Source organism: Theropithecus gelada, chromosome 13 (assembly GCF_003255815.1).
Source record: "Theropithecus gelada isolate Dixy chromosome 13, Tgel_1.0, whole genome shotgun sequence".
NCBI classification, from domain to species: domain Eukaryota; kingdom Metazoa; phylum Chordata; class Mammalia; order Primates; family Cercopithecidae; genus Theropithecus; species Theropithecus gelada.
Window position 1 is genome coordinate 75,768,502 of NC_037681.1, and position 27,771 is coordinate 75,796,272.

At 40.1% G+C, this 27,771-nt stretch overlaps 1 protein-coding gene across 1 annotated transcript in view; it reads right to left on the bottom strand.

Moving 5' to 3' along the window:
• Positions 1-27,771, bottom strand: part of RTN4 (reticulon 4) — a 179,172-nt gene that overhangs the window by 90,612 nt on the left and 60,789 nt on the right. Inside the window, exon 2 of the mRNA XM_025354529.1 lies at positions 27,051-27,204. The gene's annotated coding sequence lies outside the window, so the exon portion shown is untranslated. The remainder of the gene's footprint in view (positions 1-27,050; positions 27,205-27,771) is intronic.

A 27,771-nucleotide genomic window follows, 5' to 3' on the forward strand; every position in this document is an offset into this window, starting at 1 on the left:
TACAGGCATAAGTCACCGTGGCCAGCCTTAAGACTACTTCTTAAACAATCTGCCTTCTCTAAGTTACCCTCTACTTCTATGAAATTGATTAGGCTATAAATAAAATATAATTTCAACTAATTTGCTATTTAAACCTTAGAATCAGGACAAGTTGTGTTTTCAAATGACCCTATACTACTGTGCAATTTAAAAAGAAACTATTATGTAAAACAGATGTTTCTTAAGCATATTGTGCTTTCATTACTGTATCTCTGTGTTTCATCAATCTATCTTTGCTTCAACAGCTTTATTGAAATATAATTCACATATACAATTCACACATTTAAAGTATGTGATTCAGTGCTAGCCATTTATCTTTTGTACAACTTTTGAGTAAGATATGGAGGAAAAGACAATGTGAGTCAGCGGAGCAAGACTGTAAATCCAGTTTTGCTATGCCCTAGCTAAGTAACCATCAGTAACCTCTGGACCGCCATATCCTCATCTGCAAATCAGGGGATTAAACTAAATGACTTCTTAGTCCCTAGCTCTCGTCTACTTTCAAGTTATCTTATTTATGGCTCACGCCTATAATCTCAGCACTTTGGGAGGCTGAGGCTGGCAGATCACTTGAGGCCAGGAGTTTGAGACGAGCCTGGCCAACATGGCGAAACCCCTGTCTCTACTGAAAATACAAAAATTAGCCGGGCATGGTGGCGAATGCCTGTAGTCTCAGCTCCTCCAGAGGCTGAGACAGGAGAATTGCTTGAACCCGGGAAGCGGAGGCTGCAGTGAGCCAAGATCGTACCACTGCAGTGTACTCCAGCCTGGGCGACAGAGTGAGACTCCATCTCAAAAGAAAAAAAGTAACTTACTTATTTTTAACCTTTAATTCCTCTTTAGCACTAACACCAAAAATTGGGATAAGCAGCTCAGAAAGTTATACTTTACAGCCAGACAGTTGCAACAATGCTCTGAATTAAAGATGGTGCTGGCAGATTTATTACAGCACTTGGAAGTCCTTATAAATGTAATACGATTCTTATGCCTCGTCTTGAAAGAAGACAGTTTCATTTTACGCATTTCAGTAAGAAAAAGAGAGAGAAGGTAGTCACAGAGTGTGTTTAACTTAGATGAGCTTCTTTTTTCTAACTTTATTTTTCTCACTTCTAAAAGAAAATATGAAAACTATGTAGAAAGCTGAATAGATTTGGAAATATATTCAAGAAAATGAGATTAAAGTCAGTGGCTCAGCCAAATATCAAAACTATAAACAATATTGACTATGGAGCTTTTATTAAAGTCAAAAATGAGAGTCCCCATAAAGACCTGGTTGATACGCAAAATTTTGTCACTGCAGATATTTTAACAGTATATTACTTCATTTGTCTCTTTTCTCTATTTCAAATTACAGAGTAGAATCAGTGATTACATTTTTTAATGAATTTACCAATATTTCTAAACAGGATCTCTTAGTAAGTAATTAGGTATTGTTATAGGTTAAATTGTGTCCCCCTAAAAAGATATGTTGACATCCTAACCCTCAGTACCTCAGAATGACCTTATTTGGAAATAGGGTAATTGCAGATGTCATTAGCTAAGATAAGGTTATGCTGGAGTTAAGATGGGCCCTTCACCCAGTTTGACTGGGGTCCGTCTGTGAAGAGAAGACAGACGCATAGGGAAGATGGCCACGTTAAGAGACGCTGAAACTGAAGTGATGCTACCATAAGCCGAGGTACTCCTGGGGCTGCCAGAAGCTGGAAGAGGCAAGAGTGGATCCTTCCCTAGAGGCTTTGAAGCAAGTGTGGCCCTGCCAACACCTTGATTTGGAACATCCAAACCCCTGGACTATGAAAGAATTAATTTGTTGCTTTAAACCACCCAGTTTGTGGTACTTTGTTATAGCAGCCATAGAAAACATACAGACATATTCCCAAACACTATATACCAAACATACACACAGAGACCTTAAAAACCAGACTTGGGAGGACGGGACTGTCATGAGTCATAAATCACTCTGCTCTTGGTTGTTCTTTGAGATTGGACAGTGGTCTTTTCCTGACTAGGCAATATCTAGGAGATAGCCAAAGGTAATAATGTAAGCATCAGCTAATGTGAGACTAGCACATGGCAGCCAACGTTAATTGGCCCAGGGAAACCAAGAAACTCTAGATGAAAATAGAGGTAAGCAGCCCTCCAGGCCCCAGGAGAGTATGCGTCTCCACAAAAGCTATGCCTCTCCTAGGTTGTTTCCTGCCAGTAAGAAAAAGAGATCATCAGCAGTGAGTACCTTCTGGGCCAAAGGTGACTTCAAGCCCGTGAAAATTAAAAACCAGTAACTATGGTCAGAAATACAATTTTAGTAGGCATTTTGGGGCATATCAGCCTGCCCCACACCCCTTTTATCTAAGAACTTTCCTACACAGGGCTGCAGCCCTGGCAGCATTCACATTTGTATTGTTCTCTGCTCCTCCATCCAGAGCTGATTAACCAAGGATGCACATGTAACTCTAGTCAGGCCAAACGGTCTTGTCTATTTGTCTGTGTCTGTGTCTGTGTCTGTGTCTGTGTCTGTGTCTGTGTGTGTGTGTGTGTGTGTGTGTAAGAACTGACACTTAGAAACAAGAACGTGGACTGGTTACTTGAACTTAGGATGTGTATACTCAAGAGTGAGGGGATGGCTATATCTTGTCCTGTGCACACCAAGGCAACAAAGCCAGTCTACAGAAAGGGTACATGGGGGGATGCAGGGGCGGGGGTGGGGGGGTGGAGAGAGAGAAAGAGAGAGAGAGAGAGAAAGTAGCTGCTTATATTCTTGAGGTGCTCCTAAGTCCTAATTCCAATCTTTCATGAAACTTGGCTGCACTTTCTGCCTTCCTTAAGATACTCTATTCTTTAAATAAATGTTTTTGTTCATACTGATTTGAAATAAACTTCTATTACTTGCAACCAAAGATCCTTGACTAATGAAGCCATAGACATTATTATATTATCTGTGTTATTAAAATGTTTTTGTTGACAGTTACCTATAAAAGTCAGGTGGGGCTGGCATGGTGGCTCATGCCTATAATCCCAGCACTTTGGGACGCTGAGGTAGGCAAATTCTTTGAGCTCAGGAGTTTAAGACCAGCCCGGGCAACATGGTGAAACCCCATCTATACAAAAAATACAAAAACTAGCTGGGCATGGTGGCATGCACCTGTGGTCCCAGCTACTCAGGAGACTGAAGTGGGAGGATGGCTTAAGCCTAGGAAGCAGAGGTTGCAGTGAGCCAGGACTGCGCCACCGTACTCCAAGCTGGGTGACAGAGCAAGACCCCATTTCAAAACAAAACAAAACAAAACAAGTCAGGTAGGAGTGAGACTTCTCTGGATACCCTCTTTATGTACTTTGACCTTCAAATTATGTATCTGTATTACCTATTTAAAAAGTATTTAATTTAGAAATTATTGTTGAAATAAGTTCCCAATATAGTGATTATGTGTTCTGCATCACAATTCAGGATGCCCACTCTGTTAAAGCAGAATAAAAAAACAGATCAGAATTTTAAAACTCAGGCCTATGTAACAAAGCCAGAAATTTTACAATGGAGAATCAGAGGTTATGCAATAAGATAAAATTCCTAGGTTCAGGTAGTAGGCTTGATCTCAAAATAAGGTTTGTTATCCAGAAAGTAACCCAATCCCCTTCATAGACCTCTTTGGGATGCTTTGAAAACTTCTGACCCCAGAAAAAATGCACAAACACAAAACATAATTTTTCAATGGTTCATGCATGCTTCAAAACCCATCCATGGATGTCAATACATTTAGCTGCCAATACATTTACACTGCTCTCCTGTTTAACTGGAGATGAATTTACATATCTGAAACAACTAAATAACTATACGATGGTATTAAATATCTGCATAGCTTAGCAAGAAAGCCAAATAGGGAAGAAATCAGTGGGTCTGAAACGATGTATGGGGATTTTTTGGAGGAGCTGAGAAATGACTTCGCTCTCAAAATAGTAGAATTTGGAGGCATAGAAGGTACAGAAAATAGAGCATAGGCATTTGAGAAGAGAGCAAAGTATGTATGGGAACCATGGGACACAGGTCTAATTGAAGTAAGGACTTGTGTGAGCAAATTATATATGGAAAGCACCTAGCACAGAGTCAGGCACTTGGGTATTCAATAGTAATTATTATTATTATTATTAGAGCAGAATAAAGTCACATAGCTAAGGTGAACCCATGTTCTAAAGGACCTTGAATGTCACAAAAGCAATAAAGACTTGATAAGTCACTCTATTTTTGAGCAGAAAAACTTGATTCAGCAAAACTATTTGGAACATGTGAAGAACGGGTTGGAGAAAGTGAAAAGAAGATGAGTAGTTCAGCCAGGCATGGTGGTTCATGCCTATAATCCCAGCACCTAGGGAGACCAAAGCAGAGACTTGCTTGAGGCCAGTAGTTTGAGAACGGCCTGGGAAACATAGCAAAAACCCATCTCTACTAAAAATAAAAAATTAGCTGGGTGTGGTGGTGCATGCATGTGGTTCTAGCTAGTTGGGAGGCTAAGATGAGAGGATCGGTTGAGTCAAGGAGGCCGAGGTTACAGCAAGTCATGATTGCACTATTGCCCTCCAGCTTGGGCAACAGAGCAAAATCCTATCAAAGAAAGAGAGAGAGAGGGAGGGAGGGAGGGAGGGAGGGAGGGAGGGAGGGAAGGAAGGAAGGAAGGAAGGAAGGAAGGAAGGAAGGAAGGAAGGAAGGAAGGAAGGAAGGAAGGAAGGAAGGAGTAGTTCAGTGGGTTTTGATTACAAAGCTAAAGAGAACTAAAACTAGGATGGTGGGAGTGGAAAAAAGGACCTATTTGAGGGACTTTAAAAACTGGAGAGGCCTCAGGGACTGATTCATGATCTACAAGGGATAAAGGAGAGGGAAAAGTCAGAGGGAATATTTTTAAATTTACATTATTATTATCATTTGCTTATTAAATATTACTAAATTAATCTCCTATTCTTTAGATTCTATGAGTGTTGCACTACTGGAATGTTTGTTCTGGGTAAAGGATGCAAACATCCTTGATAAAGCTGCCCACGGCTCACACCAAAACTAGGCTGAGATATGATGTAGGAGGGAATCAGGGGTTTCTCTTCAGCCATGAACAGCTTTTAACTGAATGTGTAGGTGGCGATAATGTTAAACGTACCACACAAAATCAGATTCATTTTTTTACCCATACGAAATTTCCATCGTATACATGCCAGCTACCAGCCACTTTCAGGCTTGTCTATGCTTAACAGCTTCTGAACTGTTTGTTGATGAAATTTTAATGGAAATTCTTATAGTAGAATCCCAAATGTTCTCTTACTGTGTTAAGCCTGATTCATGGTAGTTGGAAGTTTTCATTCTCTCTTGGTGATTACGTTGGGTCTGCAGCTGCTGGAAGCAGAAAGAAGAGGGAAAATAAAGTGGTGCTTCCAGGTTGCTAAGAAAAATGGAAAAAAATCACAGAAATGACAGAAAGCGTTAGAAATCATCTCTACAGTCAAGGTTTATTTCAGTCACGTGGCAGCTCTGTTAGTTGTTCCTCGTACATTGTACAGTCAAAAATGCAATTCTGGTTTAAGTTTTGGCTTTCTTTTTTGACAATTTTTAAAAAAATTAAAATAATAGAGAGGGGGGTCTCACTATGTTGCCCAGGCTGGTCTTGAACTCTTGAGCTCAAGTGATCCTCCCACTTCAGCCTCCCAGAGTGCTGGGATGACAGGCATGAGCCACCATCCCTGGCCTATGTTTTGGCTTTCAGAAGGTAGTGTGATAGTAGAGAACATGGTGCCAGAAAACTTGGGTTCTAATTCCAGGTTTATCTCTAATTATGAAGATGACCTTGAGCAAGTCAATTCATTTTTTTTTTAACCCAGCCTATGACAAGGTATTGTTTCAGAAATAAGTGAAATTTCATTGTCAAAGCTCTTTGCAAATGTAAAGCACCATAGAAAAATAAGGTATTTGTTGGACCTTTTTACTTTTTGTTTTGCCTGTGCTGATCTCAACATCCCAAGGACAAAAATCAATGATTTAGACTTAATTGGTTTTCTTTTTTTAAATATACTTAATACACATAGTAGAAATTTAATTAATACTTTTTTAATTTTTGAGACAGTCTCACTCGGTTGTCTAGGATGGAGCGCAGTGGTGTGATCACAGCTCACTGTAGCCTCAACACCCCAGGCTCAAGCCATCCTCCCACCTTAGCCTCCCGAGTAGATGGGACTACAAGTACGCACCACCACACCTGGCTAATTTTTGGATATTTACTGGAGATGGGGTTTCAGGCCAGGCACAGTGACTCATGCTTATAATCCCAGCACTTTGGGAGGCCAAGGCTGGCGTATCACTTGAGGTCAGGAGTTCGAGACCAGCCTAACCAACATGTTGAAACCCTGTCTCTACTAAAAGTACAAAAATTAGCTGGGTGTCATGGCAGGTGCCTGTAATCCCAGCTACTCAAGAGGCTGAGGCGGAGAATCACTTGAACCCAGGAGGTGGAGGTAGCAGTGAGCCAAGATTACACTACTGCTTACAGACTCTGTCTCAAAAAGAGAGAGAGAGAGAGAGAGAGAGAGATAGGGCTTCACCATGTTGCCCAGGCTGGTCTCTAACTCCTGGGTTCAAGCAATCCTCCTGCCTTGGCCTCCCAAAGTGCTGGGATTACAGGGGTGAGTCACGCCACCCCCAGCCTTAATACTTTTTGATTAATGTTGCAAACGAGAGGGAAACTGTCCTGGAATGTCACTGGCTAATGGATTGAAGCTGCAGTCAGCCAGTGGGTGTCTTGCTATCTTCCCACAGCAGTAGTAGGAGAAGGAGATAAGGTGGAGAGTAAGGGGAGAAAAAAAATAGATTGGATTTCTAACAATCTCCCAAAAAACACACAGAATTTAGCATTTTATATTTGGCTATTTTTGTTACAAAAAGCTAATTCAATGCCCTGGACTTTAAAAGGACTGGGCATGGGGCAATACAATTAACAATAGTATCTTGCCATTATTTTTACCATTTTAATGTTTTCTATCTTTTATTTGTTTCTTTGCAGTTTCATAGTTTTTCACGCCTTTTTAGTGCTAATTATAGCATACAGTTGTTATATTTTAGTTATACCTATTTTTAAGTGCAGTGATCTCTTGAGAGATGTCTGCTGGATTCTCAATGTCAGTGGAAGTCATGGTTAATTTCTACATTCCTTTATCATCCTCACTTATTCATTCATTTAACAAATATGCAAGGAGTGCCTACTGTATGCTGGACAGTGTATGAAGCACTGGTTATAAAAGCAAAATAGGCACAATCCTTGCCCTCATGCAGCTCAGTCTGGTGGCAGAGTATCCTAAAGACTCCTTGGGCCGGCCACAGTGACTCACACCTATAATCCCAGCACTTCGGGAGGCCAAGGGGGGTAGATCACTTGATTCCAGGAGTTTGACACCAGCCTGGGTAACATGGCAAAATGCCATCTCTACAAAAAATACAAAAATTAGCTAGTATGGTGGCATGCATCTGTAGTCCCAGCTATTCAGGAGGCTGAGGTGGGAGGATTACTTGAGCCTAGGAGGTCAAGGCTGTGGTCAGCCAAGATCATACCATTGTACTCCAGCTTGTGTGAGAGAGCACAATCCTGTCTCAAAAAAAGAAGACTTCTTGTTGGCCCCCAGTATCCATTATCCTCTTCTTTAGAAGTGGACCTCCAAAACTAAAGAATGTTAAGTAAATGACAGTCATGACATTCTTCCTCTAAATTTTAGTATGTGTATTTTAAAAATAGGATTTTTTTTTTTTTTTTTTTTTTTTTTGGTGAGACAGAGTCTCACTCTGTCACCCAGGCTGGAGTACAATGGCACCATCTCGGTTCACTGCAATCTCCGCTTCCTGGGTTCAAGCAATTTTCCTGCCTCAGGATCCCAAGTAGCTGGGGTTACAGGCGTGTGCCACCACACCCAGCTGATTTGTATTTTTAGTAGAGATGGGGTTTCACCATGTTGGCCAGGCTGGTCTCAAACTCCTGACCTCAGGTGATCTACCCGTCTTGGCCTCCCAAAGTGCTGGGATTACAAGCATGAGCCACCGAGTTTTCCCACATAGCCAAAACAACAATCACAGCTGACAGTAGTAATAATTCCTTAATAGAACATTATATCTGAACACCCATGCATATTGAAATTTCTCCTGTTGTCCATGCAATGTCCTTTACAGCTGATTTATCCAAACCAGGATCCAAGTGAGGACCACACATCGCATCTGGTTATTATGTCCCCTCAGTCTCTTTGAAATATATCAGTCCCTTTATTCCTGATACTGCAATGTTAAAGAGACAGAAACAGGGACAATTGTTCTATAGAAGAATGTCCCAATTTCTCAATTTCTTTGATTGCTTCGTCAGGGTACCAGTTAGCTTGTTTCTCTTTCCCTTGTGATTTCTGTAAAACTGAAATTACGTTATGACAAATTAATACAGAAGAGGGGCAGGGAAGTGCTGGAAGGAGAAAGGTGGGTCCCTGGCGAGGGCTCCACCCCCGGGCCTGTGCCCATAGACCTAGGTGACCACAGGCACTCCTGCCTTCGCGCCCAAATGTTGCATTTCCCAAGACCACCCTGGCCTGCCACGCCCCCATCCTGTACCTATAAAAACCCGAGACTCTAGCAAGGCAAACACACAAAAAACGGCTGAACGCTGACAGAAACACATTGGCGGAGGAACACATGAGCGGCTGGATTTCAAGAGGACATCGAGAGCACGTCAAGAGCACAGGGACAGGCACTGGCATGGCGGCAGGCCATTGACCCGCAGAACACAGCTTGGGCAGGGCTGTCGGAGAAGAGTCCGGCTGCCGCGCAGCCCCACTTCCAGGGAAAAAACCATCTCCCTGCTGGCTTCTCCATCTACTGAGAGCTACTTCCACTCAATAAAACCTTGCACTCATTCTCTAAGCCCACGTGTGATCCAATTCTTCCAGTACACCAAGGCAAGAACCCCGGGATACAGAAAGCCCTCTGTCCTTGCAATAAGGCAGGGGTCTAATTGAGCTGGCTAACACAAGCCGCCTACAGATGGCTAAACTAAAAGAGCACCTGTAACATGCCCACTGGGGCTTCAGTTGTAAACATTCACCCCTAGATACCACCATGGGGTCAGAGCCCCACAGCCTGCCCGTCTCTATGCTCCCCTAGAGGTTTGAGCAGCGGGGCGGTGAAGACGGGAGCCACACTCCCATCGCATGCCCTGCAAGGGGGACAAGGGAATCTTTCCCATTTCAAAATTAAGGCCCAATTAGACTCAAATTTGAAGATTTTTGGCAAGATTGTGTCGCAAGTAGTACTGTGTACTTCAAATCACATTACATCAGGAGACACAGAATATCTGACCCCTGGATTGAGGTGATGACAGCCTGACTTTTTCACTGTAAAGCTTTGTTCTTTTATGGACAGAAGTAATCTGTGCAGAGGTTTCGTTTTGTTTTGTTTGGCACTTTATGAATGTCCTTTCTCATTAGCTATCTACCTAATCATTTTAACATCAATTGAAAATCCTTGCCTGAGTCAATAATTTCACCAAGGAACCCTCGATTTTTAACAGTGTGTATAAAATCTCCCTTACTTTGAATAAAAACTGAATTTGCCTTCCTGACTCCAGCTGTATGGAATACAAGCATAATGGCTGGAACTGAAGCAACCATTTTGGACCGTGAGGTGGAAGCCATATGCTGAATTTGGTGGAATAGCTAGAGGGAAGAAGCCTTGGTCTCTTATGACCATGGAGCTACCATACTAACCTTGATCTACCTGCCTCTAAACTTTGTTTATATGAGAGAAAAATGAACTATCATTTTCAGCCACTGTATATTTTTCAGCAGTTGAACCAATTCCTGACACAACAAAGAAGATAATAAAACAAGCGTATAATTATAATTTTGGTAAATTATGTTTTTAAAAAATAGAATATGGGAATAGAAGATAGTGGGCTTCTTAGGTGAGGCGGGAAAGCCTTCACCAGGAGGTTGCATTTAAGTGGAGAGTAGAATGCTGAGAAGCAGCGAATTGTGTGAGGTGGTAGGGAGTATCCTAAACAGCGGAGACTGTGTGTGGGAAGTGATAAAGTAGAAAGGGCTTGCTTGGCATGTTCACAGAATTAAAAGGAGGCCATGTAGCTGGAGCTTTATGACACCAGATGGCGGGGGAGAGGCTAGCAGATGCAACGTCATTTAGGACTAGCAGGCCATAGTAATGAGTTGACTTTTTTTTCAAGCGTAATGGTAAGAGTTGTAAGCAGGAGAATAACACTGAATTATGTTTTAAAAAGTTATTCTGGGCCCGACGCAGTGGCTCACGCCTGTAATCCCAGCACTCTGAGAGGCCGAGGTGGGCGGATCACCTGAGGTCAGCAGTTCCCGACCAGCCTGGACAACATGCTGAAACCCCGTCTCCGCTAAAAATACAAAAATTAGCCAGGTATGGTGGTGGGCGCCTGTAGTGCCAGCTACTCGGGAAGCTGAGGCAGGAGAATCGCTTGAACCTGAGAGGCAGAGGTCGCAGTGAGCCGAGATTGGGCCACTATACTTCAGCTTGGGCAAGAGAGGGAGACAGTCTCAAAAAAAAAAACAAAACAAAACAAAAAAAACCCGTTATTCTGACTGTTGTGTGGTGAACAGAGGGCATCAAGAGTGAAAGCAGGCCAAGCGTGGTGGCTCACGCCTGTCATCTCAGCACCTGGGGAGGCCAAGGGGGGAAGATTACTTGAGGCCAGAATTTCAAGACCAACATGGGCAACAAAGTGAGGCCCTCTCTCCACAAAAAAAAGTGAAAACTTAGCCAGGTGTAGTGGTGTGTACCTGTAGTCCCAGTGCCTCAGGAGGCTGAGGCAGGAGGATTCCTTGAGCCCAGGAGTGGTGCCATGATGGCTGTACTCCAGACTGGGCGATAGAGTAAGACCCTGTCTTAAAAAAAAAAAAAAGGAAAAGAAACATATAATAGAAATTTATTTTCAAAAGAAACATCTAGAGTCATCTCAGACCAACTATAGCACTTTGACAACAATTATTCATATTTAAAATAACACATTCTTTTTTTTTTTTTTTTTTTGAGACGGAGTCTCACTCTGTTGCTCAGGCTGGAATACAATGGCACAGTCTCAGCTCACTGCAACCCCCACCTCCCGAGCTCAAACAGTTCTCCTGCCTCAGACTCCTGAGTAGCTGGGATTACAGGTGTCCACCACCACGCCCAGCTAATTTTTGTATTTTTAGTAGAGATGGGGTTTCACCATGTTGGTGAGGCTGGTCTCAAACTCCTGACCTCAGGTGATCCACTGGCCTTGGCCTCCTAAAGTGCTGGGATTATAGGTGTGAGCCACTGCACCCAGCCTACACAAACATTCTTAAATCATTAAAGAATATATTGGATTTCTATACAAAAATACCAAGACTGTGAAAGTACAACAACTTACTTAAAAATGCTCATCAGTGAGAAATAAAAAGAGTTTTCTGGTTAATCTTCAACCAGGAGTCAAATTAATTATAATGTAAAATTCCAGTTAATTGAGACTTTCTTATTTTAGATTATGTGATTAACTAAACATGAATTTTTCCCTAATATAACTTTCCTTTTTGAGGAATCACTTATATGAAAGTGATAGGGTATCAAATTAGATTAATAATATAAATTAACAGCTTTAATTTTCCATTTAGAATGCATGTATTATATTATATGGGTTTGTACACATTGTATCCCAAACAAGCCAGTAAGCATATGCTGGAAAGAATGCAAGTGAAATTATAGAGATAACTTGAGTGTATTACTGATCGATATCCATAGCCTGAAAAAGCCATCGGTTCTACTCTCCTAGGATGTCTTCTTTATTCAGCATTCCACAGGAGTTTATTCATATCAGAATCCACTGGCATGCTAACATCCAGCTCACATAGATAGCATTTTACTAGAGCACTTGTTTTTATTTATACCACATTTTCTTTACATTTCTATAACTAAAAGCTTTTCTTAAATCGCACTCAAAATCTCTGTGTTTTTTCCCATCTGCCTTCTACAGCTATTTGCTAGTATGATGAATGTGTTATACTTCCTCTGTAAAGGGCCGCCTTTATAGGCATATTAACACATTTAAACCAAAAGGAAATCAAGTAAGAATATACCAAAGAAAATTAATGGATATCCACCAAAAGACATGTAAAGGTGCCCATGGCAGCTTTATTCATAATATCTAAAACTTAAAAATTCCCAGCACTTTGGGAGGCCGAGGCAGGCAGATCATGAGGTCAGGCGATCGAGACCATCCTGACTAACACGGTGACACCCCATCTCTACTAAAAATACAAAAAAAATTAGCTGGGCCTGGTGAAGGGCACCTGTAGTCCCAGCTACTCGGGAGGCTGAGGCAGGAAAATGGCATGAACCCAGGAGGAGGAGCTTGCAGTGAGCCGAGATTGCGCCACTGCACTCCAGCCTGGGAAATAGAGTGAGACTCCATTTCAAAAACAAACAAACAAACAAACCTTAAAAAATAAAAAAACAAATTTTCATCAAGAGTAGAATGGATTAATTCATGTAAGGGAGTACTATTAAAATGGTTTGCAATAAAAAGAGCAAACCATTACACATGCTAATGTAAGTCAACCCTAGAGAACCCATGTTGAACAAAAGAAACAAGGTACATACATACACACACACACACACGCAAACCATGCCGTATGATTCCATTTATATGAAGTTTAAAAACATGCAAAACTGCCTCTGGATGGCTAGATAATAAAAAAACAAACATGCAAAACTAATCTATGATGATAAAAATTAGAACAATGGTTACTGGGTTAGGGAAGTATTATTGACTGAGACAGGGCTTGATAGGGCCCTGTGGGATGCTGGAACTACTCTATACTTGATTTGGATGGTGGTTACACAGTTATACACACTCATGTAGAAGGTAATGTGTATACACATGTGGAAAATAAACTTCAAGATTAGTGCATTTTACTACGTGGGTGTCATGCTTCAATAATTTGTTTTAAAGTCAGTAGTAAATTATGGTACATTCTCCAATAGACTAATAGAACTTTTCAAAAAGAATAGAACTACATGAATTGAAAGGAATTATATCCCAAAATATTAAGTGAAAAAAGCAATTGGCAAAGTAGTTAGTATGAACCCATTTGTGTGTGTGTGTGTGTGTGTGTGTGTATGTGTGTGTTTAATAGCTACACGTTTGATTGTATATGCATGGGTAATTCCTGGAAGGACACACAGGAAATTGTTTTAATAGTAGGTTACCTCAGACAACTGGGATGTGGGACTGAGGGCTGAGGTTTGTATATAAACTCTTATTTTTCAGTTTATCCTTTTTAATGCTCTCTTTATATAAATTTAGCCTAATTTGGCTGGGCATGGTGGCTCACACCTGTAATCTCAGCACTTTGGGAGGCCTAGGCAGGTGGATCACTTGAGGTCAGGAGTTTGAGACCAGCCTGGCCAACATGGTGAAACCCCGTCTCAACTGAAAAGACAAAAATTAGCCGGGTGTGGTGGCAGGCACCTGTAATCCCAGCTACTCAGGAAGCTGAAGCAGGAGAATTGCTTGAATCCAGGAAGCAGAGGTTGCAGTGAGCCAAGATCGTGCCATTGCACTCCAACCTGGGCAACAGCAAAACTCCATCTCAAAAATAAATAAATAAATAAATAAATAAAGCCTACTTTACAAGGCCTTATTAATCTTTTCTGCATTTGTAAAATTATATTACGTTGAGCTATATGAAATTGTCATTTTTGTAAGTCAAAAATGTGAGCATATTGACAGTTTCATTTAGTTCAATGTCATACAAAGAACAGACGTAGGTATATGAAAACATTCATTTAGACATTACTCATTCAGAATTTGAAATAATTTGCATGTTCAACATAAAGAACATAACCCAAACCCAATAAGATTATCTATGTATATTTGAGTTTAATGTTTGTTACCCAAAAGTATAGTAATTTAATAAACCCTTTAAAAATTGTTTATAATGTACACTGTTCATATACTAAATTATTTCTAATAGTTTCTGAACCTATAAATTAGCATTACAAAAATGTAATGAAATTGGAAATTGGAAAATCTAGGGTTAATGTCCAGCTCTGTCACTGGCTCTCTGATGCAGGATAAGCTGCTTGCTGATTGCTCTGAATCTCAATTTTCTTCAGTATAAGATAAAGAATATGATACCTGACCTGTAGGATTGCTCAAAGGATTAACTTGTTGATGCATGTAAAAACACTGTGGAAAGTACAAAGCACCATCCAAATGTAGTCATTTACGTTTTTAAACAAGGAAAGGGAATAGCACATGTTTGCTTTGAAGGGATCAACTTTGCAGTAACCATATTGCAATTTTTTTTTTTTTTTTTAAGATGGAACAGAACAGTCTTGTTCTGTTACCCAGGCTGGAATGCAGTTGCGCGACCTCAGCTCACTACAACCTCCACCTCCTGGGTTCAAGCGATTCTTGTGCCTCAGCCTCCCGAGTAGCTGGGATTACAGGCATGCACCACCATGCCAAGCTAATTTTTTTGTATTTTTAGTAGAGATAGGGTTTCACCATGTTGGCCAGGCTGATCTTGAACTCCTGACCTCAAGTGATTAGTCTGCCTCAGCCTCCCAAAGTGCTGGGATTACAGGCGTGAGCCACCGCACCTGGCCCCATATTGCAATTTATATTCTTCTAGATCAATAATTCTCAGATTTTTCATCTCAAGATCCCTTTACAGTCTTCTGTGCTGTGGATTTTAGCTATTAATGTTTACTGTACTGTAAGTTAAAATAGATTTTAAATATTTATTTTAAAATAACAAACTCACCACATGTTAATATAAATCACATTTTTACAAGATGTAGCTATTGCTGAAACAACAAATAATTAGTAAGAAGAGAAGTGTATTATTTTACATTTTTGCAAATTTCCTTAAAGTCTAGCTTAATAGTTGGATTCTCATATCTACTTCTGCATTCAATCTGTTGAAATCTGTTGTTTTGGTTGAAATATATAAAGAAAATTTGGCCTTAAGCAGATATGTGGTTGGAAAAGGGAAGAATATTTTAATGATTTTTAAAGATGATTGTTGATATTACTATTTGGTACCATATCAAAACTCAGTAAGTAGTAGTTCCTTAAAGGTGATTTGCAATGTGGAATCTGAAACTATATCGATGAACTTTTCCTGCCCTGCTATGTTAAAATCCATTGATCTGTCTTGCACTCTGAATGGATCTTTCAACCGTGCATCATCTAGTAACATCATATTGAAAATATCAGTACATAGACTTATCTACATCTTCCCAAGGTTGACATATTTACTTAGATGATATTTTAAAATCATATTAATCATATGATCATTTCTTGCATCAGAAAAGTCTTTTAGTACTAGGAAACTGTCATACTCACAATGGTGAATACACGTCTTCTAAAATTCAAAATTTTAGTTGAAAACCCAAATTTTATATTTAACAAAATATTGTCAGTTTTTCTTTCCTTGAAATGACAGGTTTACTTTGTATATTTTTGATTAAAGTTCTGCTGAAAATCCAAATTTGAATAGCCACAGTGTTTGTCTGCCAGTTGCTCTTTCAAGTGAAAAATGGTGTTCCACCAAAAAAAAAAAAAAAAAAAAAAAGTGGCAGTGGCTAGTTTGGCTTGCAGCTCAAATCATTGCATAAATGATTTGCTCAAGACAACCACTTTTGTACTTCAGTATGCAGCAACAATGCCTTCTGTGTACTTTCCATTTTACCACACAGAATGTTAAAAAATGGGCACTCAAGGGTCAAGATTTAATAAAATTAATAATTTTTACTACTTTGACAAGGACCTTCTTCAGTGAAACTGGCTTTTCTTTTTACTGTGAGTGCACAGAGGTGAAGAACACAAAGACAATTAGTGTACTTTAAAGCCACTGCCTTGATTTGTGCCAAGGCACCCAAAGTTCACATCACCATTGCTTCTGCATCATCAGTGCAAAATTAGAGAGAAGTGGCACAAGGGGTGGGGAGAGGGCAAATAACATCTTAATATTATTACAAAAAGAGTTTGGACCTTGCAGACTTTCTGAAGAAATCTCAGGAGGAGCACCCCGGAGTCTGTGGACCATACTTTGAGAATTGCTGATCTAGATAATGACTAACACATTTTACCTAGCTCAGAACGAACCCTAATTAGACTGGTTTAGTCCAGTCATCTTCAAGAAATCAATTGTTTAGAATGTGAAAGTTCTACTCTTTATCAGTGAGATAAAAAATAATGCTTCTCATCCACGTCAGCATTCTTCTGGAAAATAAGATCCAAAATTACCTAGTCCTCTGTAACTGCCCCCTCCAAAAAATCAGAAAGCCCCTCTAGTAGTCTAAGGGTTCCTCTTAGTAAATTCAACTCTGCCCTTGTCTAAGAACAAACTTAAAATATCTGCATGGCCAGAGACTACTTTCCACAGGGTTTATTGCTATTAAACAAATAAGAGTTACAATTTGTAGGTGAGTACAGCGTATAATTGTTCACCCTCCTTTCAGAAGTAGAGTTAACTTCTAGGAAAATTCACCTGTGAGTTTTCTCTAAGGCACTCAGGGCAGGCCTCTGCCTCCTCCACCTAAGCATTCTTCCAAAATTAATAATAGAAGCTGGCAGATAAGCAGTCTCCCAGAGAGGCCCAACCAATATTCCTGGGGGCACCTCCAGGGCCTGCAGCTCCACCCATCACCCAGTGTCCACGAGGTTCAGTGTTTTCTCTAAGACAGCAAGAAAGAGAGACCAGAGTGGAACTGAACCATGTCAATTTGATGTCAAAGAGGAAAAAGAGAGAAACACAGGTATATGAATTAAGCCAAATGCTGGCTGGAGAAGTAGGGATGATGACTACTGGGGCAAGGATTGAAAGAAGGGATGAAGAATTAAGAGAAAGCACCAAATGTGGGGTAAAAGATGACACATTATTGAACTCCCTTTTAAAAAGTTTGCCCAGTGGTTTGTATAGTTTCTATGGCAGAGACTAATCATAGGGCAAACTGAGAACATGCCAAGCACCATTAATCAAGGCAAAGAGACAGTCTAAAGCAGGAGTTCCTCAACCTCAGAACAATGAAAACTATGAGCTGGATATTCTTTGTTATGGGGGCTGTCTTGTGCATTCTAGGATGTTTAGCAGGATCCCCAGTTGCTACTCACTAGATGCCATTAATACTCCCATAATACACCCCCAAATCCTCTCCACCCCCGCAACAAAAGGCCAGGCACAGTGGCTCGCACCTGTAGCACTTTGGGAATTTAAGGCAGAAGGATCCCGCGAGCTCAGGAGTTCAACATAGCAAGATCTTGTCTCTACTAAAAATGTTAAAATATTAACCAGGCATGGTGGCTCACACTTGTAGTCCCAGCTACTCAGGAGGCTGAAGCCAGAGGATCAGTTGGGCCCAAGAGATCAAGGCTGTAGAGAGCAATGATCATGTCATTGCACTCCAACCTGGGTGAATGAGCAAGACTCTGTCTCAAGAAAAAAAAGAAAAAGAAAGAAAGAGAGAAAGAGAGAAAGAGAAAATACTCCCTCTCATTTGCAACAACCAAAAATGCCTTCGGGAAGAGGGATGAGATTAGGGGTGGGGAGCAAAACTGACTTTGGTTAAAAATCACTGGTCTATTATTATCTCAGCATATAAAATTCTCCACTCCTATCAAGGACAAACAATTGTTTAGATTTTTTTTTTTTTTTTTTTTTTTTGACGAAGTCTCACTTTGCCTCCCAGGCTGGAGTGCAGTGGTGCGATCTCGGCTCACTGCAAGCTCCGTCTCCCGGGTTCACGCCATTCTCCTGCCTCAGTCTCCCGAGTAGCTGGGACTACAGGCGCCCGCCACCATGCCCAGCTAATTTTTTGTATTTTTAGTAGAGACAGGGTTTCACCGTGTTAGCCAGGATGGTCTCGATCTCCAGACCTCGTGATCCGCCCGCCTCGGCCTCCCAAAGTGCTGGGATGACAGGCATGAGCCACCGCACCCGGCCTTTCTTTTTTTTTTTTTTTAATGGAACTTTGAAAATCCAAGCCCAGGCTAAGTTCCTGAAAATGGTTTCAAATTCTGCTTAGTTTTTACAGTAATAATTTACTGGCCACCAGGGGGTCGCTTGCTTGTGATCTACAAGATAAAATGTCTGGCACAGAGTCAGTCATCCTGGCTCCTATTACTACCCTGCAATTAACTCTTTGTGTCTCAGTTTCATCATTTCTCAAATGGGAGCAATAGTACCTCCCCTACCTTCTGTACAGGTGATTACAAGGATACGATGAAAGGAGATGGAAAAGTGCTTTGAAAGTTAAAAGATAATGTAACCAGACATAATTAAGTCATTATGGTCTTTCAGAAACTGGAAACACATTAACAAACAACCCTGTGTGTTTGATGCCCTTTTCTACTTTTAACTACATATGATTTGTTTTGCTGGTGTAGGAGAGGCACCATTTGCCATAAAAAAAATGCCAGCCATTTACTTCTGCTAATGCAGAGAATAAATGTGATCTGATTCTATGAAAAATGCTGCAGGCCATCACTGACTTCAGGCTGTCCATTTATAGACTACCCCTTTTTAGCAAACCATAGCCCATACCCTTCACTGACGTCCCCAGCACTGCCGCAGTGCCTGTGGTTGTCAAAAAACCACAAACAAAAAACCCTGACTCTTTTTAGAAATTCTACGGATTTATTAGTGAAGGGAGGGAAGAAGTTGTAAAGATCATGAACAGTTTAAGAGAGAAGAGTCCAAATTACTTTGTAAAGTAAAAATGTTATAATGACTGAGTTAGCCTGAGAATTTTGGAACCCCAAAGAGATTCTAAGAGATGAGAAGAGCAGAAAGTAAAGTTAGAAGATTGCTAAAATCAACTTCATTTATTTGAAAATTTTCCAGAGTACAAGAAAGTCAAAATGTTCATCATCTTTCTCCTCCATTTCCTGCAATAAGGAGCTCCCAGCACTATCCCAAATCATTAAGATGTCCTTCCATGGCATGTGTGTGCCACAGTTGGTGTCAACAGTCCCCTATTAATGTGGATGGTTTTTAGTTTTCTTTCTTTCTTTTTTTAAAAAATATAAGTAAAACTGGAGTAAACAGAGTCAAAGAAAAGCATTATTTGTATTTATATTTTCTTAGGGTACATTCTTGGTTGTGAAGCTTCTGGATCGAGGGGTATACACATTTTTTAAGTTTTCTCCTTTGATAATAATTTTTTGAGCAATTTCTTCTCTTTAATTATCACAGTACCATCTTGCTGTTCTAGATATAACTGTACCACTTAGCACTTGAGCACATGCCTAATGATACTCGATATGCATTCTAATTTTGAAATTCCCCAAAGGAATGTTTGATCTTCAAATTTGGAAAATCTCTTAACTATAAGGACCACAACTATTACTGTTTTCTGTCATCTTTTTCAGGATTACCATTTGTGCTTTATACTTCTCTATTAAATATGCAATGTTTATTTCAAATAATCAAAAGAGAAATTGTTAAAGTGTTTTTTTCTGCAACTCTATCCTCTGAAAACGAGCTTCTTCAGTTGCTCAGCTCAGTTGCTGATTCTTTCATCTTATTCAATCACCCCTTCTAGCTTCCATCCCACAATATAATTATTTATGTCTACAATTTTATTAGGCATTCTGTTAAGAGGCCAGGCTGGGTTTTACATATTTTTAAATAAATTATAAAGAAAAACTTTATGTACCTACAACAGCAAAGAAAGACAATTCTAACTAGCCATGTGTCTCACAGAAACCACTTTCAAAAGTTTATTGCTATGCATAAACTTGTGACGTTTTCCTTGCCTGCTGGGGATAACCTTTAGCTCAATCTCTATTTATTTCTCTACATAAATATCAAACAACCAAGAGCATTAATTTTATCATCCAATGTGCATCCCATTATATTTTATTATTTGCAATAGTGTCTACAAATAGCTTTATAGAAAACATAAATATGCAGTAACATAGAATTCAGTTGTTACTGTTAGAAGAAACAGTAGCAGTAGTTCAATTTTTATGTGTTATCCTTGGAGCTAAGAGTAGGAGGAGAACAGAGAATTTGGCAGCAAGTTGGTATACTTAAGGAAATGCCTAAGAGCCAACCCCAGTATCTTTGGGAAGCAATTCTGGGAATTACAACAGAAATGCTAATACATGACATCTGTATGAAGCTACACTACTATGTCAGTGTGTGAATTTCCAGGGACTCATTAGGAGCCACTTTAACATACAATTTTCAGCATTCCCTTTTATCTTTAGACTGCTCATATCAGTGGCTTTCTGGGGACATTTGCTGATTCTATGCACTGAAAATTTCAATCTAACAGCTTGATTCACAGATGTTGAAACTGAAAAGAACTTTAGAGATAAAGCACAGTTTTCTTCACTTAAAGGCAAAGAGACTGATAAACTTATCCAGAACACTAACTGGTTGGTGGCAGTGCCAGGACCTGAGCTCAGCTTCTGACATGAGCTCTGGTGTACCACCCACAGCACCACCCTCCCTCAGGACCACCTGCCCCAGTCTCATCGCAAGGTGGCATTCACTGTGAAGTTAAACCAGAGTCACAGCATATCCCCAAAGTAGTTCACTTGCCCAACCTCAGCAATGAAATCAGGTGGCAACTAAGTACACATAATGCACCCTTGTCATCAATTTCAGGTGTTCTGTCTCAGACACCCATGTTTGAAGGTGATGTGCTTTAGTAACCCATTTGTTTTACAGGATGTTATGGAAGTTGGTAGTGACTCTGAAGCTAGGTCAGAGATCAATATCATAAAGTAAGAAAACACTGGCCGGGCACAGTGGTTCATGCCTGTAATCTCAGTGCTTTGGGGAAGTGAGGTGGGAGGATCGCTTGAGGCCAGGAGTTTGAGACCAGCCTCAGCAACATAGCAAGATCCCTGTCTCTACAAAAAAATTTAAAATTATCCAGGTGTGGGGGCACACTCCTGTAGTCCTAGTTACTCAGGAAACTTAGGCAGGAGGGCTGCTTGAGACCAGGAGGTTGAGGCTTCAATGAGCTATGATCACACCATTGCACTCCAGCCTGGGCAACTGAGCAAGACCCTGCCTCTCCACTGCCCTCACCAAAAAAAAAAAAAAAAAAAAAAAAGTATAGAGAAAGAGGGAATCCTCCCTAAATCATTCTATGAAGACAGTATCACCCTAATATAAAAATGAAGAAAGGATATAGCAAAGAAAGGAAACTACAGACCAATATCCCTGATGGACATAGATGCAAAAGTCCTCAACAAAATACTAGCTAACAGAATCAAACAGCATATCAGAAAGATAATCCGCTATGATCAAGTGGGTTTCATAACAGGAATGAAGGGATGGTTTAACATCTGTAAGTCTGTAAGTCAATAAATGTGATACACCACATAAACAGACTTAAAAATAAAAAATCACATGATTATCTCAAGAGACGCAGAAAAAGCATTTGACAAATCCAGCATCCCTTCATGATTAAAACCCTTAGCAAAACTGGTATATAAGGGACATACCTTAAGGTAGTAAAAGCCATCTATGACAAACCCACAGCCAACATTATACCAAATGGGGAAAAGTTGAAGGCATTCACCCTGAGAACTGAAACAAGACGAGGATGCCCTCTTTTACCACATCTGTTCAACATAGTACTGGAAGTCCTAGCCAGAGCAATCAGAAAAGAGAAAGAAATAAAAGGCATCCAAATTGGTAATGAGGAAGTCAAAATGTCACTGTTTGCTGATGACATGGTCATATACCTAGAAAACCCTGAAGACATCCAACAATCTCCTAGAACTGGTAAATGAATTCAGCAAAGTTTCAGGACACAAAATTAACATACACAAATCAGTAGCTCTGCTATATACCAACAGCAACCAAGCTGAGAATCAAATCAAGAACTCAACCCCTTTTACAATAGTTGCCAAAAACAAAACAAAACAAAACAAAACAAAAACCTTAGGAATATGCTTAACCTAAGTGAAAGGAGGTGAAAGACCCTTATAAGGAAAACTACAAAACACTGCTGAAATCAATAATAGGTGACACAAACAAATGGAAACACATACCATGCTTATGGATGGGTAGAATCAATATTGTGAAAATGATCATACTGCCAAAAGCAATCTACAAATTAAATGCAATACCTATCAAAATACCACCATCATTCTTCACAGAACCAGCAAAAACAATCCTAAAATTCATATGGAAGCAAAAAAAGAGCTCATATAGCCAAAGTAAGACTAAGCAAAAAGAACAAATCTGGAGACATTACATTACTTGACTTCAAACTATATTACAAGGCCATAGTCACCAAAACAGCATAGTACTGGTATAAAAATAGACACACAGACCAATGGAACAGAATGGAGAACCCATAAATAAAGCCAAATATTTATAGTCAACTGATCTCTGACAAAGCAAACAAAAACATAAAATGAGGAAGACACCCTATTCAACAAATGGTGCTGGGATAATTGGCAAGTCACATGTAAAAGAATGAAACTGGATTCTCGTATCTCACCCTATACAAAACTCAAGATGGATTAAAGACTTAAATCTAAGACCTGAAACCACAAAAATTCTACAACAAACTTTGGAGAAACCCTTCTAGACATTGGTTTAGTCAAAGACTTCATGACCAAGAACCCAAAAGCAAATGTAACAAAAAGATAACCAGATGGGACTAAATTAAATTTAAAAAGCTCCTGCACAGCAAAAGAAATAATCAGCAGAGTAAACAGACAACCCATGGAGTAGGAGAAAATATTCACAATCTATACATCCGACAAAGGACTAATATCCAGAATCTATAAGGAACACAAACAAATCAGCAAGAACAAAACAAACAACTCCATCAAAAAGTGGGCTAAGGACATGAATAGACAGTTCTCAAAAGAAGATAAGCAAATGGCCAACAAATGTATGCAAAAATGCTCAACATCACTACTTGATATGGTTTGGCTGTGTCCCCACCCAAATTTATTTTGTTCTTTCTTTTTTTGAGATGGAATCTCACTCTGTTGCCCAGGCTGGAGTACAACGGCACAATCTCGGCTCACTGCAACCTCCACTTCCCAGGTTCTAGGGATTTTCCTGCCTCAGCCTCCTGAGTACCTGGGACTATAGGTGTGCACAACCACACCGAGCTAATTTTTGTATTTTTAGTAGAGATGGGGTTTCACCATGTTGGCCAGGCTGGTCTCAAACTCCTGACCTCAGGTGATCTGCCTGTCTCCCAAAGTGCTGGGATTACAGGTGAGAGCCACTGTGCCTGGTCCCACCAAAATTTCATTTTGAATTGTAGTTCCTATAATCTCCACGTGTCTTTGGAGGGACCCAGTGGGAGATAATTGAACCATGGGGGTGGTTACCCCCATGCTGTTCTCATGATCGTGAGTTCTCACAAGATCTGATGTTTTTATAAGGGGCTTTTCTCATTTTGCTTGGTACTTCTCTCTCCTGCAACCTTGTGAAAAAGGACATGTTTGCTTCCCCTTCTACCATAATTGAAAGTTTCCTGAGGCCTTCCTAGCCATGCAGAACTGTGAGTCAATTAAACTTCCTTCCTTTATAAATTACTCAGTCTTGGGCAGTTTGTTTTTTTTTTTTTTTTTTTTTTTGAGACGGAGTCTCGCTCTGTTGCCCAGGCTGGAGTGCTGTGGCACAGTCTCGGCTCACTGTAAGCTCCACCTCCTGGGTTCACGCCGTTCTCCTGCCTCAGTCTCCTGAGTAGGTGGGACTACAGGTGCCCACCACCACGCCCTGCTAATTTTTTTGTATTTTTAGTAGAGAAGGGGTTTCACCATGTTAGCCAGGATGGTCTCGATCTCCTGACCTCATGATCCTCTTGCATTGGCCTCCCAAAGTGCTAGGACTACAGGCGTGAGCCACAGCGTCCAGCCTCAGGCAGTTCTTTATAGCAGCATGAGAACGGACTAATATACTACTTAGGGAAATACAAGTCAAAACCGCAATGTAATACCACCTCGCTCCTGCAAGAATGGCCATAATCAAAAAATCAAAAAATAATAGACATTAGTGTGGATGTGGTGAAAAGTAAACACTTTTACACTGTTGGTAGGAATGTAAACTAGTACAACCACTATGGAAAACAACCACTATGGAAAACAGGAGATTCCTTAAAGAACGAAAAGTACACCTACCATTTGATCCAGCAGTCTCACTCCTGGGTATCTACCCAGAGGAAAAGAAGTCATTATATGAAAAAGATACCTGCACACATGTTTATAGCAGCACAATTCACAGCTGCAAAAAAATGGAACCAGCCCAAATGCCCATCAATCAACAAGTGAATAAAGAAAATGTTATATATATGTATATATATACATACTTACCATGAAATACTACTCAGTCATAAAAAGGAATGAAATAATGGCATTTGCAGGAGCCTGGATAGAATTAGAGACTGTTATTCTAGGTGAAGTAACCCATTTCACTTAGAATGGAAAACCAGACATTGTATGTTCTCACTCATAAGTGACAGCTAAGCTGTGAGGACGCAAAGGCATAAAAATGATACGATGGACTTTTGCGGACTTTGAGGACTCAGGGGATTCAGGAGAAGGGGCAGAAGGGGATGAGGGATAAAAGACTACACATTGAGTACAGTGTATACTGCTCAGGTGATGGGTGCACCAAAATCTCAGAAATCACCACTAAAGAACTTGTTCATGTAACCAAACGCCATCTGTTCCCAAAAAACCTATTGAAATTTTAAAAATTTTAAAAAAAGAAATAATAGTTTTTAATAGTTTTATCATATTATTTTTATTTAATTTATTATTTTTCGAGGCTTGCTTTGCTGCCCAGGCTGGAGTATAGTGGTACAATCATGGCTCAGTGCAGCCTCAACCTCCTGGGCTCCAGTGATCCTCCCACCTCAGCTTCTGGAGTAGCTAGTTCCACAGACATGTGCCACTGTGCCCAGCCTAGTTTTGCCATATTATTTTTAAACTGAATAGTATAGATTTAGAAATGATATTCCAGTTCTTCTTCTACATTATAGAGGAGAAAAACAGTAACAAAAAGTAAACAACTTCCTATGGCTAACTACTTTTTTACTTCATAGGAGACTTTAGCCTGTCTTCCTTTCTTCCTTCCTTCAGAAAATATTGAAAACCTGCTAGTAATACTTGCAAGATACTATCCTGTGAGTTGTGAGCATACAAAATGACTCAAAAATGAACTCTACTTTCAAAGGATTTACTGACAAGTAGGGACAATATTTGTAAACACAGAGTAAATGTGTTAAGTGCTTTAAAAGCAGGGAGAAACTGCTTCTGATTGGGATCATGGAAAGATGGAAAATGTGAAATTTAAGGTTACTAAGAGAGAGGTAGATTTTGAATATGTGGGAATATTTAAATTAAAAGAAAGGATGATCACAGAAGTAGACAAACTCAGGGCAAGTACTGGGAAAAAGAGGTTCGATTCATTTGAGCATTCTTGGAATAAGGAGAGGAAATGGGAAATGGAAAACAAGAATAAGATAAACGGGAGCCAGTAGACCTGTTAAGAGGCCATGTATTAGGACAGTCCAGAAAAGGGGCCAGGAGGGCCTGCATTAAGCTGGCGTCTTGCAAGTGGCTGTAGTGAACCTGGAGGAGGTTGTGGTCACAGAGGTTTGGTGGTGGAATCTAGGATTTGGCAACTCATTGATCTATAAGGCAAAGACAAGGGAAGGGCCGAAGAGGTTGCCAAAGCTTCAAATATCAGTGCCTGGGGGAGATGATGAGGGAAACCAAACCAATCTCAGTCTTTATGGAAGCAAAAAGTTATCCCAGTGCTAATGAAAATGAATTGTGCCTGGGTGGTTAACTCATCATGAAGGAACAAGTGTTATTTCTTCCACTTCTTGGGAGGGCAGACTGGGCTTTGTTAGGAAGGAGAGTTTTTGTTTTGTTTTGTTTGTTTTGGTGTTTTTGTTTTGTTTTAAGTCTGACCACTGAATCGTCAAGTAACTTAGAAGAGTAAAGGGCCTAAGGATAGAAACAGGGAGAGCGAGGAAAACACACATGTCAGGTAAAGTGGCAGAAGACAATGAACTTTGTCGTCTTCACTGAAACTGAAAATCTTCGCTTTTTAATGAAATCTCCATCTTTTAATGTTGTCAGTTGAGGGTGTTAAAAGGTGTTATATTCATAGAATAAAATATGTATGCTGTCAGATCTGATCAGAGATCACCAATTTTCCGACTTCAGGTATCAGATCATGAGGCAACAGTTCAGAGGGATGATGCCTAGGAATAAAGAGACCAATAGCCCTGTCCGAATACTGCTGAAATGCATAAACTCTGGAAACAGTACAGTATACTATAGTGGTTAAGAGCACAGACTCCCAAACCAGACTGCCTGGATCCAAATCCTGGTCCCTTACTAGCCAGGCAGTCTAGTACAAACTACTCTCTGTACCATAGTATCCTCAATTTAAAAATGAATGTAATAATACTGTGACTTATCTGGTGCAGAGTGAGTGCTATGTAAACATTTGCTAGCATTATCTGTGATAAATCTCTTCTTTTTGGGGTGCGGGGACAGGGTCCTCCCAGGCTAGAGTGCAGTGGCATGATCACAGTTAACTGTAGCCTTGACCTCCCAGGCTCAAGTGATCCTCCCACCTCAGCTTCCCTAGTAGCTGAGGCTACAGGTACAAGCCACCACACCCGGCTAACTTTTTGTATTTCTTCTGGAGATGGGGTCTCACCATGTTGTCCAGGCTGGTCTCGAATTCCTGGGCTCAAGCAATCCTCCTGCCCCAGCCTTCCAAAGTACTGGGATTACAGGTGTGAGCCAATGCACCCAGCCATATTTTTGATGAATCTCAAGAGAAACGTAAGGGGCTCTGCAAAATGACTGATTAGATTTCTAATTATCCTGGATAGGCGGCAGTCTTGAGCAAAATTTAATTTGATATAAAAAAATGAAATATGACATTCCTTGTATTTGTGTATCACAGAGCAAATTCATACCAGTTACCTTGATTCTGTTGTCATATTTCATCTTCATCATAGTATTTCTCTCCATACCCTGTGTCAAATAAAATTTTTATACCCTTCTTTAATGGCTTAGCATCACATTCCTCAATGTTACTCATATCCAGAATAGTCTTGTTATTTTAGATGACAATCTTCTATTGAAAGAAAAGGGTAGGAAAAATTAAGTATACTGAAACCATCTTTCTAAGAAAAGTTTTTAAATCTTATTTTACAATATTCTCCCTTTCCTAACTGATTGGGCATACGACCCTTCTGTCTTTTATAAATAGCCAATAAAGTTTTTTTGCACATTTATACATACATAATGCATATCCACAAACTGTGCTATAGACAGGATCTGTTTACTCAAGCTTAATTCAAATGATTTGAAAGAACTAACTTTACACTATGTAAAGAATATGTAATCTTTATCTTTTGAAAATATCGTGGTCTTAACGAAAAAAATTCTTTTGGAAGGAAGCGACATTATGCTTTTTGAAAAATATTCAGTGTTCTCAAAAGGTACACTGTATTCACTCTCTCTTTGTTTTTCCCTTCTTCCTTCCTTTCTTTCATTCTTTCTTATTTTGAAACAGTATCTCACTCTGTCACCCAGGCTGGAGTGCAGTGGCAGGATCACAGCTCACTGCAGCCTCAACCTCCTGGGCCCAAGAGATCCTCCTGCCTCAGCCTCTGAAGTAGCTGGGACCACAGGTGCTCAC